Here is an 18445-nt window from a genome sequence, read left to right as displayed (position 1 = left end):
ACCTGTGAGTCTGCCAGGACCAGTCCCCAGAGCCGCGGATTGGTGTGGGTGGATCATTCCCTCTGCACCAGAGCCAAAGAGTAGCAATGTCCTCCTACAGCACTCAGACACAGTGTGTGGCCCCCTCCTCTACCTGAAACAGGAACCCCAGTGTGTGCAGACCAAAAGCAGAAGTCCACATGAGCCCCCTGCCCCTGGGCTGCAGGACTGGGGGGCTTTGCCTTTCTCACTGCTTGAGGTACCCCTGTGGTGTGACCTGGGCAGAAGTGCCAGGTGAATGTACAGGCCAGAAGTCCGGCTGCAAGCATGGAGAGAGAGCAAATCACGTGGATGGTCTCTGTTCTGCCTGGATACTGCCAGAGGGAGAGAGAAATCCTTAGTAATCCTTTACAAGAATGTCTTGTTCTTGTAGTTAGTGAAAGGTTCTGGGCAGATAACCCGGGAGACTGAAGCCCTATGTGCATCCACAGCAGCGCTGCAGCACAGGCAGTCAGTGGATAAGCTTCTCGTGCCTCCTCTGCCTTGCTACAGCGGCTACAGCGACTGACCTGCTTCTGCCCGAGTCCAGATGCTGCCCTCTATTTCAGCAAGGGCCCTTTGCCACCATGCGGCCACRCATTTCCTACGCTACTGCAAATGCTGGGTGGAAGGGGGGCTCTGCTTTCTCTGGAGATGCCAAGAGTTTTTCCTTGCACCCAGGGCAGTGACAATGTGATGGGCAATGAAAGGAAAACCACCCTCTTTTCTTTTATCTGCAGGCACATGCACCTTCAATATTTAATGAAATCCAGATGCTTAATAATAGATGGGAAGCATGTTTACACAGAGTTTCCTAGCACTGTAGATACAGAACAGCACCTCCAGGACCTGTTTTTAGCTCACTCTTACGCTTCGCTGCCAGTAGCTGGTTTGCTGAACAGGCTCTCCCAGGCAGCTGCGCTGCTCCCGGACGGTCTGCACACAAAGGACAGCCTCCGTCAGGTCCGTGCCGGGGAGAGCGCTCCTCCCTGGACTGGCCTAAGGAATGCAGGGCCCACGGGGCACGCAGACAACCAGGGCGCATGCAGAGGACACAGTGCAAAGACACTTTTGCTGCTCCCTTTCGTTACTGCCTTGCTCTCCTAAGGGGTGTGACAGCAGGGCAGTGACGGCCAAAGATTCCCTTGAAGGTTTGTGCTGGAAGCTCTCTCCTGGAAACAGAGGCCTGAAGGCAACTGGCATCAGTGCTGCCTTGCATGTTCTTGTCTACAGAAGGTCACACTCCTTTCTCTGGCCAGCATGCTGGCTAACCACCTGCGGTGAGGTTGCCAAGCCCTCCTGTGGCTCCCAGGCCTGCAGAACTACTGCTCATCATGGAGGATGCACCCCAGGGGCAAAACCTTCCCCAGCTACTTGGAATATACCATCATGGCCACCTTGGTGAACATACAGTAAAAGCAAGAGCTTTGAGGAGAGTGACTGCATGAGGAGTGCTGCCTGGCTGATGACGATGGCCAAGACATAGGCACCAGCAATGGCAGAGGGGAACCTCCCATCAAGAGCTCTGCTCTCGTGGACCACTGCTCACAGAGGAAGTGAGATGCAGCAAGTCTATAGGAGAGGAGGAATTGCCTCCTCACAGGCTAGGCCCCCACCCAGCAATCTGCTCCTGCCTATTATTACACCGGGGAAGGAACAGTGACAGATCTGTGGGATGCGCTTTCTGCCAAAATATTTAGCAAGAAGGTGGGAGTGGTGGCAGCTCCGTGAAACGCGGACTCCAACTTGCAGGATGTTTGCCTGGAGATGAGAGGAAGCACCATCCCCTCCTGTTTTGGCAGTGGCCATTTGCGTTGACCACGTGGGTGGGCCCCGCGGTGGACTGACTGCCCCAATGTTGGAGCCACCACGGCTTCTCTGCTACAAGCCACAAGACTTCCCAGCACTCTGCCTTCTGCTGAGAGATGACAAACTGGGAATGGCTCAGCAAGAGAAACAGTTATGCTTGAGCCATTTGTTTAAGGGACTGTTCATCTCAGAACGTGGTGATTTATCTCCCAGGCTTTTTAAAATGAATATATCATCTCTGACTTTTCAGCTCTATCCTCCAGTATGGCATTTAACCAGTGTCTGGTGCGTCTTCTCCTTTACTCTCCTCCCTGCTCCCTCTTTACACCACAGAGAATTGGCTTGGGAACATGAGGAACGCATGTTTTCATCTTCCCAAGGAAAGGGGATTTCCTCTATTAGCAGAAGTGTGGCTAGCTTAGAAGCTGACAAAGGAAAGGTTTTGCATTGCTTGCTGGGTTCCTCCTCCCTCTTCATTTTATATCCCCCAGAGCAGCCTAACCAGCAAAGTACCCACAACACCTCTCCACGCATTCTTCCCATTGCCAAAGCAACCTTCACCCTCACAGAGAGAAGAACCGCCGTTCTCGGGCTCCACCTGAGCAATGGGTAGTGCTCCGCTGACAGTTCTCCACAGGAATTCAAAAATCCGGATACAGTGCCCAGCCAACATTGGTTCAATAATATCTACTGACAGGTCAAGCCTACAGCTCTGCAATGATAGCCCCTGAAGAAATTTGCTTCAGATATAATCCTATTTGTAACTCACAAACACAAGGATCCACCTAGTAAAATATCACAGGCAGCTTTTAAAAGCTCTGAGTAATTTTATAATCATCAATTATATATATATATATATATATAATCATCAATTTCATAATCATCAAAGATGAGGGGAAATGTATTCTTTTCATGTAGAGCTTCACAGAATTAGCCGGGAGTGTATGTACTTGTGTGATAGCCAGGGAATCACTGGGGTGTGTATGAGGAAGGATGCAGCTCTGCTCTGCTCGGGCATGCCTGACTGAACCGAGATCTCCAAATGCTTGGTGAGGGACCATTATCTAATGAYGAAGTGGGGCCATCCAGTGGGTGATTTTAACCCCTGCATCGAATTACCAGGAGAATGATGCAAAYGCAGCTTTCCTCAATTTTCCAGGTACTTAATAAGCACAGCTGCAGTGCTCAAAGGATGCCAAAAGCACTGATGCTGCCTTAGYGTGCAAGGGTTCAGAGCAAGCCCTTCTACCATGTCACACGTCTTTGGCTCCTGACTCACAGAAGCAATGATGGGAGCTGGAGCCAGCTGAAGAGCTTTAAGATCAGCTCAAAGAAAGTATTTCTAGAAATTGCCTCTCTCTAATGAACCAACTGTAATTTCAGACAGCAAAAATGCAGACAATATATTTGGGACAATTATTTCTCTTTCCAGATAGACAAAGTCCCTTGGCCTGGGGTCTTCATTGTGTCCTCTGATGTGTGTTCCGATAGCCCTGAGATACTCTACCTGGAGTGAGTCTTAATACATAATTATATACCATTAGCAATGAGAATAACATGACAACTGCTCTGGATAATCACACAGAGCACACTTTCTGCCAGTCTCCTAGATACCACAGACACATAAGTATTGGTCCCATTTTTAGGAGGGAATATTTTGGAAGAATTATTTAAAGCCAGTAATACAAATTTCAGACACGCAACCCTGGTCTCAGAGAGCTCAAATGAAAACCAAAGGGAAAATTCACTGCAAAGGTCAATCAACTGGTATGGTTTTTTTTAACCTGATTAAAAGCAGATTTATCACAGCAAAAAAGGAAGCCAAGCTACAGAAAATTTACATGCGTGCTCTCAGTTTGTCCCCTGGACAGTGTGGGCACCAAGTCTGGGATGGATTGTGTAGTTTCGTGTTCACCATGGAAAACCATGGAACAGTTTCTCCTTCTGAGAACATCCAGTCTCACAGCAAGAAGAAAAGATTAAGGATACCAACGCAGTCTAGACATGATGGATTGCAACCGTTCAGAGTTCACTGTTTGCTGGGAATAGGTAARTGGGGGTACATGGCCTTGAGAGTCAGAGCCCTCGGGGCTCTGCCAGGAAAGGCAGAGAACCACAGAGGCAGCTGGAGAGGGGCAGAGAGAGAGAGGCCATGGGTTTGAAGGGACAGCTGCCTTTCAACCTGAAAAAAGTGCAGAATTCAGTGAAGGTTTCTAGACCTTTGCAAAGCAATAGCAAACAAGTTCAAGTTTACTTCTAACTACCTGTTATCCAGTTGGTAGAAACAGAGTAAGAACTAGAAATGTAGCTTAGTTCCCAGAAATTTGTGTTTTAATTTACAATTACCTTTGCTTTAAAAATAATCCTTTGCCCAGGGCATTCCTGTAACAGGGACATTGCTAGAATAAGCCAGACCAGGCCTTCACAAGTAGCTGAYTGTCTTGCCTTTCATGCCGGCTAGCACTGGATGCTCCACAAGAAGCCTTTTGATCTTAAGGTCAGAAGGGACCATTCTGAGCATTTAATCTGACCTTCTGCATAACACATAGGCCAAAAAAATATACCAAGCAATTCCTGTGTTGAGCCCTGTGGCTTCTGTCTGAATTATAGCAGATCTTTCAAATGGATATCTACTGTTGATTTAAAGACTTCAAGAATCTGCCCTGCCATCCCTAGGTAAACTGTTCTCATGTTTTATGACCTTAGTGCTAAGTGTTTGTACCATATTTCTAGTCTGAATTTGTCTAACTTCCATTTCTCATCACTAGATACAGTTTTGTCTTTTCCTATTCTGTTAAAGAGCCATCTACTATCAGAAATCATCTTCCCTTTTAGGTAGTTGTAGAGGATGAAAGTGGCCCCATAGCAAACAATTACAGAACAACTTGCTCATTTCTTTTCTTTTCTTCTTCCAAGTCATTTTCCAACACAGAAGATGAGTTAGACTTTTCTGGAGCTATTCATCACTGCTTTCTGGAAATGGTGCTTACCATTACAGTTTCACCGTGCAAAGATCACCRAATCACAGGAGGTGACATGTAAAGRTCTTACTCCTGAAGTCGAGGCTGTGCCTGCAAATGTCTTTCTTGTCAGAGGCCCAAGCACTCCAGCCCTTCCTGGCTCACTTCTCTCAGGGCTTCCAGGGCCCTTCAGCTCTGTCCTCCTGATAACACAACTAGGTTTTATTCCCCCATGATGGCGAGATCAGTGGTATGCAAGATGCCACAAGACATTGTAAAGACYGTCAGGACGACAGCGCTCAGCTCACCATGGGTCTGATACGGAGTCGTTCTGTTGACTGCCACGGGATTAGGTCAGACCCTGTATCTCTCCCGGGGTGATACGGCTTCAGCACTAGTGCTTCCTTGTGACAGTGCAGATGTGTGAAAATAGCACAATACAAAAGCAGTGTTCTGCAAGCATCCAGGTCCTACCCCGTACCCCTAAAGCCCTGCCTTGCCTGCCCCACATGCACTTAGTGATTTCATCTGCTGGGTCACACTTCTCCAACTCTTTTCCTCTGAAGTATTTTTCAAACTGAAGAATGACACTGTCAACCAGCCCCTGGTGAATAAAAAAAGCAAACAACAAAAACCTTCATAGGTGCTCTGAGTCCCAAGGACAAGGCTGACTGCTGCCAAGGTCGCATGCATGATGATATTCATCTTCATTCTTCACCATCACCATATAGTCTTAGTGAGCTGCCTAGGAGAACTGAGCTATTTCCGGGCTGTGCATTTTTAAAGGATGAGGGAGCACAGAATGGTTCAATAGSAGATTGCTTCGTAAGACAATGGCTGAGCTGATAATGCCAGCTAAAGTCATACCACTGGGGACCTTTTACAATTTTAAGATCCAATCAACTTTAAAATATTACCGTCTCAGACAGGCTGTGAGTCTTGGAATAGAAAACAAGTGATCCTGTTTTATTTACAGAAAAAAGCATGTTCTCCCTTTCCTCACCCACACATTGAAATATTAATAGTGTTTGTGTGTGTTGCTGTGTTAACATCACATTTCCAGAAGTCAATCTGTACAACCTCTGGCCCAGACATTTAATACTATGCTACGAGCCACACACAAGAAGCTAATCAGCTGAAGAAGGTAGGGACAGCAAGGACAAGTAAGAAATGCTCCAGAGAAAGGCTGCAACCAAAGTGGTCTGCATCTTACTCCCTCTCCCTTCCAAACAGTGGATCTCTCCTCTGATTCCAGACTGAGCCTTCGTCCATCTTCCTGATGGCCAGATGTCACAGCACTGGAGTGGCTTGTCTGGGAACAACGGGGTATATCAGCCAGCACAACGCTAGTGCTTTGTGTGGGCCAGGCTGGCTGTTAGAGAGTTTCACACAAATGAGCTTTGTATTTGGATTTGTATAGATTCATTTCAGTAGTTTATACGGCCTGCATTGTAGTGGCTCATCTAGCATTAGTAGCTGCACATTATTTGATATTAACTGGTCTGTCTMTCCGAGGTAGTGCATATACACATGCGTTCAAATCGGTGAACAACAAAAGAGCAGATTCAAAGATTGCAATCTTGGTTCAGTGAATCTATTTGGAAACGCCAAAATATTCTTGTGTATCTGACCTTCTTCACCCTCTTAATTACCATGGTATCACATAAGATTCAAGCCTTGCTTGCAGAAGTCTGATCTAGGAATAGTCACACAATAGCAACCCCATTTTTGTGTCTCTGTTGTATCACACTGAAATCTCCCTTATGTTGCCTATCTGCTGCAACGGTGTTATACAGCACAGAAGGCTCTTTCGCCATGAATCTGTGCACTATATACCTCTGTTACTAACCTGAAGTGCTTCTGTGACGCATCATTATTTTGCCTTACTCAGTAGTCACAGTAGGAAGGCAGTGGTGATGACAGCATTATATATTTTATCATAAAAACAAAAGCAACAACTACCAAAAAATTCCTAATAAAAATGTGTTCCTCTTGCTGGTGCAGAACGTGAGTTAAACACTGTGTAACATAAAGCAATTTGTAGCGCATGCACAGGCTGTCATGCAAACGTCCCCAAAGTGCCCCATGAAAAAGTCAATAACATCAATAAAATCAACAACAAATAAAAAGCAGCCTGGCTTGGCTGCAAGCTCTGTTCTAAGGGAAACATTTCTGCTGCCTTTTAAACAAGCTTAGTGAAGGAAGCGTCCCCATGAGCCGGAGTGGGGGGAGGACAAGCACTCTGCTGTGAGAAGCACGCTACAATGAAAATTAATAAATAAATGCATACAAAGGAGCATCACCTCATGCCTATTCTCAGAACCAACACAAAACTCCAGACTGCGAGACTCAAGCAACACACCGGCTACCTCAGGGGTTTACTATTATCGTCTGACATTTAGCATCACACTAACCTCCAAAGGGCCCAAGTCGGTTCAGATGCCTCTAGATGCTATTGTAATACAAGCAATAAGTAAGGGCTGTTGTGATCTACTGCTTTCTACTGTGGTTTAAAAAACGTCTGCTAAAACTGTAACTGTATGGCATCCCACTCCTGTGTCTTCAGGACGCCTGTTCAGATGCGGAGGAGCCGTGCGGAGGTCAGAGCAATAAGCAGGCGGCCTTGCAAGATGCTCACGCCTCAAAGGCCCCTGCAACAAGCACTGGAGACGGCCTGCCTGCAGCAAGGTCCTGGCAACACGCAGAAAAGCGCCATGCACACAGACGACCCTTCAGCTCCTAATGAGACCATACYAAAAAGGCCTGAGCAGGGGAGGCCGCGACATACCCTTCGCTGGCTGGGGCTTGAAACAGCACTTGCCTTTGACACAGGACATACCTCAGAGAAGACGGAGAATACAAGGGTAAGAGTACGAACATGCAGGGGGGCTGGAGAAGCCTCAGGAGGGCTCAAATGCACAAAAACTTGCTTGTTCTTTCCCCCATGGAGAAAACAGGAGGAGCCCTGCCTGTCCCCYGCAACGGCCTGGCAGACACAGCTCTGGCAGAACACGGGCTGAGCAGGCAGGTTATTCTGCTGCTGGCCTGCGCCAACTCTCCAGAGGGTAATGAAGGCTCGCTCGAGTCAGAACAGCTCCCGGCTGGTCTCAAAGTGGAGCAGCTTAATCCTGGCAGCCCAAGGCATGTGTCCTACATAACACAAGAGCTTTGTCCGTCAATGTCTAGCTCAGCTCCGGACAACTCCCTAAGCAGCACAGCACACGAGAAGCTRGAAGCAGGGCAGCCCCTCTGGAGTTACTGCCCGCGGCCCCAAGCAGAAGATGGGAGCTACCACAGGGCCTGAGCGCGCACCCCTGTCAAGAGGTGGTGACATCCTCCACAGGAGCAGACCTAGGACACGCATGGTCTCCTGGGGCATCCAGAGCCCCCGACAGGCCTGACAAGCACATCACTGTCACTAAAAGCCATCGCCATACCGCCTCCATGCCGTGACTTGATCAAACCCCGCACTGACCGGTATCTGAGAGGGCACGTATCAGACGTGGGGAGCTGGAAGCCAGCCACCGCGCTGCGATGAAGCGTCTGAACTGTGCAGTGCTACACGTGGAGCAGGGCGATAGCCAGGCACAGCAGCGCAAGGCAGAGGTGCTGCACAGACTACAAAGGCACAGGAGCGGCACGCACAAGCAAAAAGAGGATCAGGCTTTGGCGACAACATGAGCGAGCCAGGAAGCRGCCACAGCCAGGGAGACGTCCAGAGAGGAGCTGATTCGGCACAAGTTCCCCCAGGCCCCRGCCCCACACTTCACACAGCTGGATTAGAAAATCTGGGGATTTTATGGTTCATTTCACTCTTTCACTGTGGTGCAAATGGGCRAAACTGAGAAAGAAAATATTTATGGTGAGTATCTGCAAGCTGATTTCAGTACCTAACCCAGAGCCTGCAACGGTTTGCTAGAGAAATGGCAGGGTTACGCAGGGCACTGACAAATGATCAGCAGGGAACGCAGCCATCAGGGCAGGGATTGCAGCTGCTGCAGTCTCACAAGTCTTCCAGCGCAACAGTTTCATAACCCCCAGACAGGCGGGGGGAGCGATCAGAGCCGCAGCGTGAAATCCAGAAGCGTAAAATGCCCCTCTGGTTTCACTGTAATCCCAAAGCCTGACCCAAATTTGGAGTAGGGAGTCAGGAAAGGATTTGCTAGGGTCAGAAACCTTTGGAGCAATCCGTTGCCCCATTCCTGAACAAAGGCTGTGCTGGCTTAGGCCTCTGCTCTGAAATCTAACCTCAGCCACATCCCTCCTCAGCTGAGGGCTTGTATGGCCAACGCTGACAAAATTACGAGCGTGGCAGATAAGGTGAATGCAGTTTAGCAAATGCTGCAATACTACAGCTGGGAGGGCACTCACCGAAGCCAGTAGAAGACTGGTTTAAAACAGATTAAAGAAAGTATGCTTTTATACAGTGCACAGTAAACTTCTGCAATTTGCTGCCACAGGAGGTTGCGGAGGCAGGCAGTAGCAGAAGGTTCAAAACCAGATTAGACAGATTCATGGATAACAGGTCTGTAAACAGAGGCTGAAGGACACAGACGGGGTTGTAGCCTCCAACATCTCTAATCCAGTGGCTGTGGCACCAGTGGAGCACCCCGAGTACTGCGGGCATGGATCGACGCTCGCAGCTGGGTTCATGGGCTTTCCCAGATAGCATGCTGGAAAGGATGCACCTGCTCTGACTCAGTAAGGCACTTCTTATGCATGAAAACGGAAAGCAACGGATTCAACTGAGCTTCCTTTCGATTAAAGGATTCAACCGACAAAATGTTGTCTGAGTAAAAGTCAGGAGGAATCAGAATCTAGGAAAATATTTGCCTGGAGCTCCCTGTGAAGCTGAAACCCTCTCTTTTGCAGAGAGAAAAACCTCAGGGGTCCCATTCAGCTCTAGTTCTGCTACCTGGCTAATGATCCTCAGCTTGCAAAAACTGGCACAGCTCTGTTCCAGAGGCAGCTCACTGCTGCTGCAGGTCAACACCCACCCGCTGGCGCCTGCCTGCGACCTCCCCCCTGACTTACGGTGGCTCACTCCCAGGAGGAGTGTGTCGTATGCTGCCATACCCTTTTCACCTGTCAGAACCTGAGTGCACTAAGTTATGTTTCTTCTTCTATTATGCATCCATTCATCCATCCCCGAGATTCAAATTCGTCCTCCTTTATGAAGAATTAACTTGTTTGAGCTGATTTATGAAGACTGGCAGGCACCTATGCTGAAGCAATGCTCTAATATGTTCATCATGAAGTCCTGTAGTTATTCCTAAAAGGGCTCATGTTAATGCTTCACATTAAAATTCATATTTTTTTTCTACATAACTAAATGAACTAAATGTCTCGCTGCACTCTTTAACATATGCCCTTCAAAACCCGGATACTTTTTTTCTGGTCAGAGATTGAAGCTACGAGGGTGACAGTTTCACAAAAACAAGTGATGGCATTGGCAGACACTAGCAGGTCGTGCATATGCCATGCGTTATATACTTCTGATTTGACTGACAGCTAGGACTTGTCTTGTCAAATTACATCTTCAGTCAAATGTGACTAACTTTTGTTAGTGCAGATAACAGAATGATTTTGCTTAAAAATATAACCTTTTCTAATTCAACTTTTATTAACAGGAACCAGATTTCACTAAAAAAACCAGAGGCTTTAGTTTTACATTCTTTTAAAAGACTTTTCAATTTGCTACTGCTGAACTGAATATGAGTCCATGAGCGGGCTGAAGGAGCAGCTTCAAGAGAGCCTTTCATGTGAACCAACTCAGAGAGGAAGTAGTCATCATGAAAGCAGAGCTATAGGGGGTCAAGTCTTGAATAGTTTGGTGGGAATACTTTCTGTCTTTCAGTCCAGACATATTTCATTCCCCTAAGTCTCTGGTACAAACAAACCCACTTAAACCCATTGCATTTGGCATGATTTCAGCGCAAAACTTAATTGGCCTGAGTTCACTCAAACTGGCCCAATAGACCAGCCCAGCACCATGTCTTCTCACTCCCTCGTCTGCTCGTGTGTTTTCTTGATGCGTCTCCCTTTGAATACCAAATGTATGCCTGACCGGTAGCCAGATTGTGCTTTTGCTCCGGTTAGGGCTGCAATAGGTGTCTGAATCCCTGCCCGGGAAAAGAAGGCTGCTCTGTTAACTCAACAAAACAGAGAAGCACACCGAGCCCAGCCAGCTGGCTCCAGCCCGCTCTGCCTCGTGACCGCTGGGTACCCACCTTCCGCCGGCGAGCACCGCTCGCCATGAGCAGCCCTGCTCAGCGTTTTCCCCTGTTTTTTTTTTTCTTTTTTCACCTTTAAAGCCAGACTGAACAKCTCCTTTACCCATTGCCGTCTTTTCCAAAAATCATCACTCTGACGATTTCGGCGATGATCAAGCCGAGGAGGTAATGTAAATACCAGGACGGCAGCAGACATGCTTTTCTGGCAAGGAGTCAGCTTCTGCATTGTGTTTTCTCAGTCCTCCTGCACAGCCCCATTTCATGGYTGGCCAACGGCATTGTATCAGACTCACTTCAAATGTCCTCATTCACCCCTTATGCCCTGGGCTGTCTTTCACATTTTGTAGCTGCAAACCCTTCAAGCCAACCTGCTACAGCCACGCCGATTCCTTTGTAGTCCAGGACTTTACTCCAAAAGACTCTATCAGCCTCTACTGTGTGATTCTAATATCYGAGTTGTTACCTAACCTCAGGGGCTTCTCTTCTTCCTTGCCTTTCTTAGGCCTCCTCTACTCCCCTCTCTTTTTTGATTTGACATCTCTGTTCTTGACCTGAGTTTTTATACAACAAGAGCTGGAAATCTTCACATCACGTCCTGCTTAACTGAATGACTTCTTTCATACAGATGCAAGATAGCGTGAGGAAAGTGCAGTGGGGAGGGGAGATGGGGGAAGAAAGACAATGTACCAGAGAGAGACCCGGTGACTGCTGATTTGCAGCCCCTCTCCTTCAAAGGCAGATGACACGTGTGGGATCACCGCAGCTGTTCTGTAGCTGGGACACTTCTCTGGCACAGAGTATCAGTTTTTGCACATTTCCCCTCCCTCCCTTTTCTGACAGCTGTGATTAGAGCGAGGCACTCAGACAGCAAGAAGCCCAAGCGGGCATTGAACTTTCTAAGGCAACAGTGGGCTGGAAGCAGGGAGGCATCTGTCTCACTGGCAAAAGGCAACTCTGTTCTGTTCTGCCTCTTGCAAACGAAGAGTGATCCCAACCCCACTCTGTTAGGGAAGAAAGACTAAAGGGACRTCAGAGTGGGTGCACCCATCCCTTGATAACCCAGGACCAGAGGCTTGATGCTGGATTACGGCTGGCCAGGTAAGCTTAACCTGATACAGCAGAAAGCAAGAGAAAGTATTAGCTGGACCAGCGGCCTGACACAATGTGAGAGGTAGTAGGTTAGTGGCTTGGTCTGGTGGAAAAGGAGAAAGGAGAGCAGGTGAGATGGACCAGTTATCAGATCCAGAGTGACAGTCCCTCTGCGCTTTTAAAACCCGTGCTGTTTGGGAGAGGGACGGTAACAAAGTCATGCATGCTGCCACCAAGCCCTGAGAAAGGAATTACACTATGTAAATTCTTTCAGTGCTCTCCACTGACATGACTTACAAAGTAGGGAAGTTGCCCCACTCCCACTTAAGGAAGCAGAGCTGCAGTGCAAGACGGTGATGTTACTTGCTAAAAGGTCTCTCTGCAGGCAGGGACAGACGTCAGAGAAATATCTGGGCTCCCGTGTCCCGGCTTAGGGCTCCAAGGGACAAGGCTGGGACAGCTCGCCCAGCAAAAGGATGCCACATGACTGCCCATTTCTATTAATAGAGCATGCAACATTAGGACAAAACCACCCATAAGCAGCTGCAAAGAAAAAAGAAAAAAACAGGGACTTGGGTAAACATATGCTGCAGGCAGGAAACAAGTAGAACAGGCGTTTCATGCAGCACAAAGCGCTCAGCTGAGCTGCAAGGGCCACCAGCATCACTGGGGCAGGAGCTGACTGCATCTCCTTGGTGATTCCCTCATGTGGCCTGCGTGGTTCAGAGACGGCCCCACGGGAAACTGTCAGAGGGAACAAAGCGGTGCTAGCTAATAACTGATTTCTAGCATTCTCTTGTTGATCATAATTGACCACTTAAAGCCTTAGCTACAGTACTAATTTGAYAGGACTGTAATCAATTGTGTTTCGCACTCTCAGATGTGGGGAAAGAAAGAAAAGAAAAGGAGTGGGAAAGTTAATCAGAATTTTTTGCCTACCACTGTAGCAGAAAAGCTCCATCCCTTTTTATTATTTATTTGTTAGGGGCAGATTACTCGGTTAGCAACGCTCCGGACCTGAATGTGGACAATTCCTGTTCCAAAGGAGGTCCGTCCTAAGCAAGATAGACATGGAGACTCTCTGCTGCACGGGTAGCCTGGAGGCTGGAACGGCTGCCAGTATTATTTTGGCTTTCTACAGCGATGCAGTGCTTGCAAGAGCCAAGAAGCAAGGGCAGCTTTGAGCAGGACTAAGTGGGAGAGGCTAGTGACTCTCCAGAGCTCAGTGTCGCTCGTGACGGTCATCGCGCAGGGCATGAAAGGAGGGAGTGAATGTCTTAATCAGGCTCCTGCACTTGGATTTGATCCAAACCAGATTGAACTCAATGGAAATCTTTCAGCTGACTCCACTAGGCTTTGAGCCAAGCAGTTAGCACTGTGATAAGTTYCTAAGGCACAAGACAGAAAGACGGACAGACAACCAGAACCGAGCTGCCACATGACTCCCGTGCAAACAGGGAAGTGATTTGCAGGAAGTCTCTCTCGGTATTCAGGAGGATATTAATAAAGCTGTTAACAATAATACTTTCACCGGAGGAATCCCAGCTACTCCAGACGTTCCCATGGAAATCCCAATGCTATCAATGCTCTCAAGTCACTTCTAAGCCTTCCTCCAACAGATTGCTAGACCACGCTCTTTCCCCTTGCATGCAAATTCATTTGCTCTGAGGGACCGTGCCGCCCAACTGAACACAGTCGGGTGGGACAAAACGCACACGACTGGCCTCTATGCAAGGGAGTCAACAGGAACCACTCACAGCAGATGTCAGTCTTGCCGTTTCACACGAGACCGGAAGGTGTCCGCATATTATAACGATGAGAATGGCAAAGAACCAGAACCAGTGAAAGCAACCCGGATTAGTCAGGCTAGAGCAGAAACTTCTGCCACTGGCGCTCCACGGGCCGTCGGGGCTGCAAAGGAACAGGCCCTCTCACGTTTGTTTGTTTGTTTTCACRGGACAGGGCAGAAAATGACAGCGAATAAACTGTCTGTCAGTGCCCTTCTTTTCCTTGTCCTTTAAAGCTAAACTAACTGGTTGCTTTGAACTCTCTCTATTTATTATATGCAGCAAAGCTTATACACTTCTCTGCTGACATAAATTACAGACCATTAGTAAAAAGAGAAAAAGAAAGATAATGCAAAATGCCCTCCCAACTAACTTTGCTAATTAAACCACCTCTGAATCCATCCTAAGCATTCCTATGACAATGTGAATAGCACATTCCAGTGAAACTATTAAATTTATATTGTGCAGATAAAATTCAAATGAAACAATTATTACTTTGTAATAGCAGTTGAGCCAGTGTCACATCAAACATGAACAGTACTTTACTCACAGCCAAGGGATGGACTTTACAGAAAAGTGCCTAGCCTCCACTGTGAATCTAGGTGAAAGCACTAACAAAAGACACTCCGACTATTCTTTCCAGTTACTGAGACTTTTAATTGCTTTGGTAAATATCTGAAAGGACTTGCTTTTTAGAGGGCAGGTCTCTCCTACTTACAGAAATATCTCCTACCTGTTAGAGATGTTTCAAAGTGAGGTACCCCAAATCACTGTTCAGCAAGCTTGACCAAAGAGAAACTTTTATGCTAAGCCAAGTATTTTATTTTATATTCATGGCTATAATCAATATAAAAATGCACCTGTCTCCCTGGAAGASAGTGGAAAGATATGATTAATGCTAAATAACAGGATGGTCTCTAGAGCTTCTGGTGACACAAGTCCCTATGTTATCAAATCCAATCAAGCATTCCATGTGCTTAAAAACCATAAAATAGCTATTCTCAATTTTAAGAGCACAGGAACAGCCACTTTGGAGAAGGGCAGTGATCCATGTGCCCGGCACACATCCAGCACCAGATTCTCCCAGGGCTGGGGCGAGAGCCGGCACAGCAGCGCCAGGGCGTTAGAGACCCTTTGCTCCTACCCTCTCCCCGTGAAAAGCTGTCCCTACCTTGAAACAGACGCAGTGTTTCAAAGGGGGAAATCAGAGACATTTGGGAGCAGGAGTGAATTAAAATATTACAAAAAAATAGCAAACAATTAAACGGCAGCTCAGCGGCGCTCTCCTCACATAAGGAGCGAGGGGACGCAAAGCCACTCTGAGGATTTCCTGCGAAACACCCGACATCCGCTAGACACTTCCGAGTCCCCTAGCAGTAGCGGTGAGACCGTATCCCRGGTGAGGAAACGGGACTCTCACGAACACGCGAGTGCAGCTCCTGACGGCGGCTCATCCCACAGCAGTGGGCGTACTGATTTTGTCAGAACTCTTAAGCAAATACATTCCCAGTATTCCTTGCCAGGTCTCCTCACAGTGGAGGATGGTAACTGATTTCACTTCTCTCCCCCAACTTGGTGCAATTTACAGAGGGTATTTATTTAGCCATGAAAAGCCAAAGCTGACCATGAAAACTATGGCCTAAATACCCACCTGGTACTAACTTTATTCTCCTGTTTCCCCTACAGGCCCCTGGCTTGCTTGTCTTTTCCTGCAGTGGCCGCAGAGTACACGAGATCTTGAGGGAAAAGGCAGAAGCTGTTACTGCAAACTCAGAGCAGGCAGGAGCGAGAGCCTCCAGGCACTGCTGTGCACAACCACTGCATCCCCTCTGCTCCTGAAAAACCACCAGGACGGACAACTCCTTTCAGTAACACCAAAAGGAGAAGCACCAGGCCTTGGCTTCGTGCTTCCAGGCCCCCAACTACGGCTGTGCAGGGGAAATGAGCCGTAAGCAGGGCAGCCGTCGGATGAGGGGGAAGGATGAGAAAGCCTGTGCCAGCGGCCCGCGGGCAGGCAGCGTTCCTGCACCTCTGAGGCTGGAGAGGGCGGCGAGGGAAGCCAGCAAATCTGCACCTGGGAACAGTCTCTCCCTTAAAGATCCAAGGCTTTTTAAAACTTGGCAATGTATTTTCATTTTAACTACTCTAGACGCCCTTGTTTTCCAGCCTGTTTCCAATACTAGGGGAAGAGAATTTATTTCCTTTGTAAATTTTTTTTCTGAAGGACTGAAAAAAGACACTGTCTGGTAAACAGCGGAATTGTCCCTTGGCAGAATTCAGCTCTTCATCCCACTTCTGAGGAAGGAATTGATAACATGCTCATCCATCAAGGATTTGAGAGTGACTCCACCTTCCTCTAGAGCAGAATAAAAATGTCACTCGCTGGCACTTAGCGAGTATCCTCCATTTACTTTCTATTACCCTTACGACAAAGAGAGTGATCCTTTAAGACATCCTAAAGGAAGAGGAATCCCTCTGAGCATAGGTCATTTCTCCTTCTGCCATACCCACGCCAACATACCTACAACAAAGATCAAATATATCTCCACTGGATTTTTCCACTAAGTTACAGCGAATGGCAGCAAATCTTCAGGCTGTGACATTACAGCATGTAAAATGGGAATTGATTGTCATGACAAGAATAATATTCATTGTGGAGGTTCATGTGCTCCTGCAATTAAGTTATGAAACACAACGAGTGCCATGAGGATTAGGTGGACTTTTCAAGCACTGTTCTTTCCGCAGTGCATTTGTTATTACCTTTAGCTAAAGTAACCTCTTAAAAACTGGAAAGCAGCATCCTCCCCCCATAACCCTCCAGTCACTTCAGTCCTGTCCTGGGAATGGATTTCCACAACACCCCTTGTTTCTCCTACCACTCAAAATAAACCTGGCTGTGTATATATGTCTGTGGAACCAGTAAGAAAAGAGATAACAAAGTTAGAGACTTGTACGTGCCTACGAGGTCAAACAGGTCCAGCTTTTAGGAGACCTTACTACTGGCTTAAAGACTGCTAACGAGGATCTTAGGCACTTCAAATTTAAGACACTAACAGCTGAAAAAAATATGTTTTATCTTATAAATACTCACTTAAGCAGAATAAGGAAGTCCCTGYCCCAAAGAGCATGCTGTCTAACGAGACTGGTGGTGGGATTATGGATATGCAGCTACTCTCTTCAGGGAGGGGAGGGATTCAGTCTGTGAAGTCCCACCTATACCCAGAGTGATACAGACAGCCCCGACAGAGTCTTACACTCAGCACAGACACCTCAGCTCTCAGTCCCTGGCTTTAAACAACAACACCAGGCCATCTCTGGTCACTGCACTTCTCAGTTTTAGTTTTGAGACATTGTTATCCAACTCTAGGTAAAAAGTCCTCCAAACAGGAAGACTCCYGCACCTCTAACAACCGCCTTCTCCAGGTTGCCCGTCAGTCACGGCAAAGGACACTACTGGCATGACAGAGCAAGCCTTATTTCTCACCAATATTCTTGCAACAACAACCGATTTATTATCTATTTAACTGTTTGGGTTACACAGAAATATTTTTTCACTGATTTCTTACACTGTCTGGGTGGGGTGTTCTGGAAGCCTCTCTCTCAGGTTTACAGGACGAGTATGCTTTTATGCCATACAAACTAACAAAATGCACCGCGAAACCTGCAATTAGTTTGTAGCATTATTTCTCTAGAATGGATCTTACATTTAAAATGTGAAAGGTAATCATCTGATGTACCAGTGCAACAGCTAAAAATAGTGGAGCCAAGCATGCCGGCACCCACCCATCACTGGTGCCGCCGCCGTGCAAAGCCCCGTCCTGCTCCGTCTCCAGCTCCTCGCAGTCATTAAGGGAAACCAAGAGAACACGGAGCCCTTTGATCCTCCCTCCTCCTCTGCTCTGGGGTAATTGCTATGCTCATCACAGGGAAAGGCATGCCAGGAAGGATAACATAAACCTCACAAAGCAACTGTATCAACCTGGTGGTTAGAATCAAAGAGGTGTAATCACAGGTTTCATCGGTTATCTGCAAGTGACACCCACCAGTGTCAAAGTAATTCTTGCGGGAGGTTCATCCAAGGCTCAGATTAGAGTCCCCAGCTCCCCGATTCTGCCCATAAATCAGGGTTACAGTCCTCCTTCGCCTCTAGCGAAGGGCCAGGAGGAAATGGGCAGGTTCAGCTGGCAAACAAAGATTCCAGATCAGTGAATACATGTGATTTACACAGTGCTGGACAGAGTGCAATGCTTTATAGCAGCCCTTAAAAAGGGGCCATCCCATAGAAAGAAAGCCTCAGCTAAGCAGAATACAACCCATCCACATTGCCCCTTGAGATGACCTACTCCCCTAAAAAATAGATAAGCACAGTACAGCGTATTTATATCATCCCGGGAGAAACAGTCCCCAAGTGTGTCGCTCCCTGTTAAACGGTGCTTTCAGATCATCCCCCCGAGATAAATGGTACCATACAGATTAATTCCTATCTAAGCACACTACTGCACATTCATCTYATCCCCTGAGATACATCATCTGCAAAGCAGAAAGTCCC

The sequence above is a fragment of the Apteryx rowi genome, unplaced genomic scaffold, assembly GCF_003343035.1.
Source record: "Apteryx rowi isolate R43461 unplaced genomic scaffold, aptRow1 scaffold_141, whole genome shotgun sequence".
Classification (NCBI taxonomy): domain Eukaryota; kingdom Metazoa; phylum Chordata; class Aves; order Apterygiformes; family Apterygidae; genus Apteryx; species Apteryx rowi.
The sequence above is the reverse complement of the archived record's forward strand: the minus strand, read 5'-3'. Positions refer to the sequence as shown.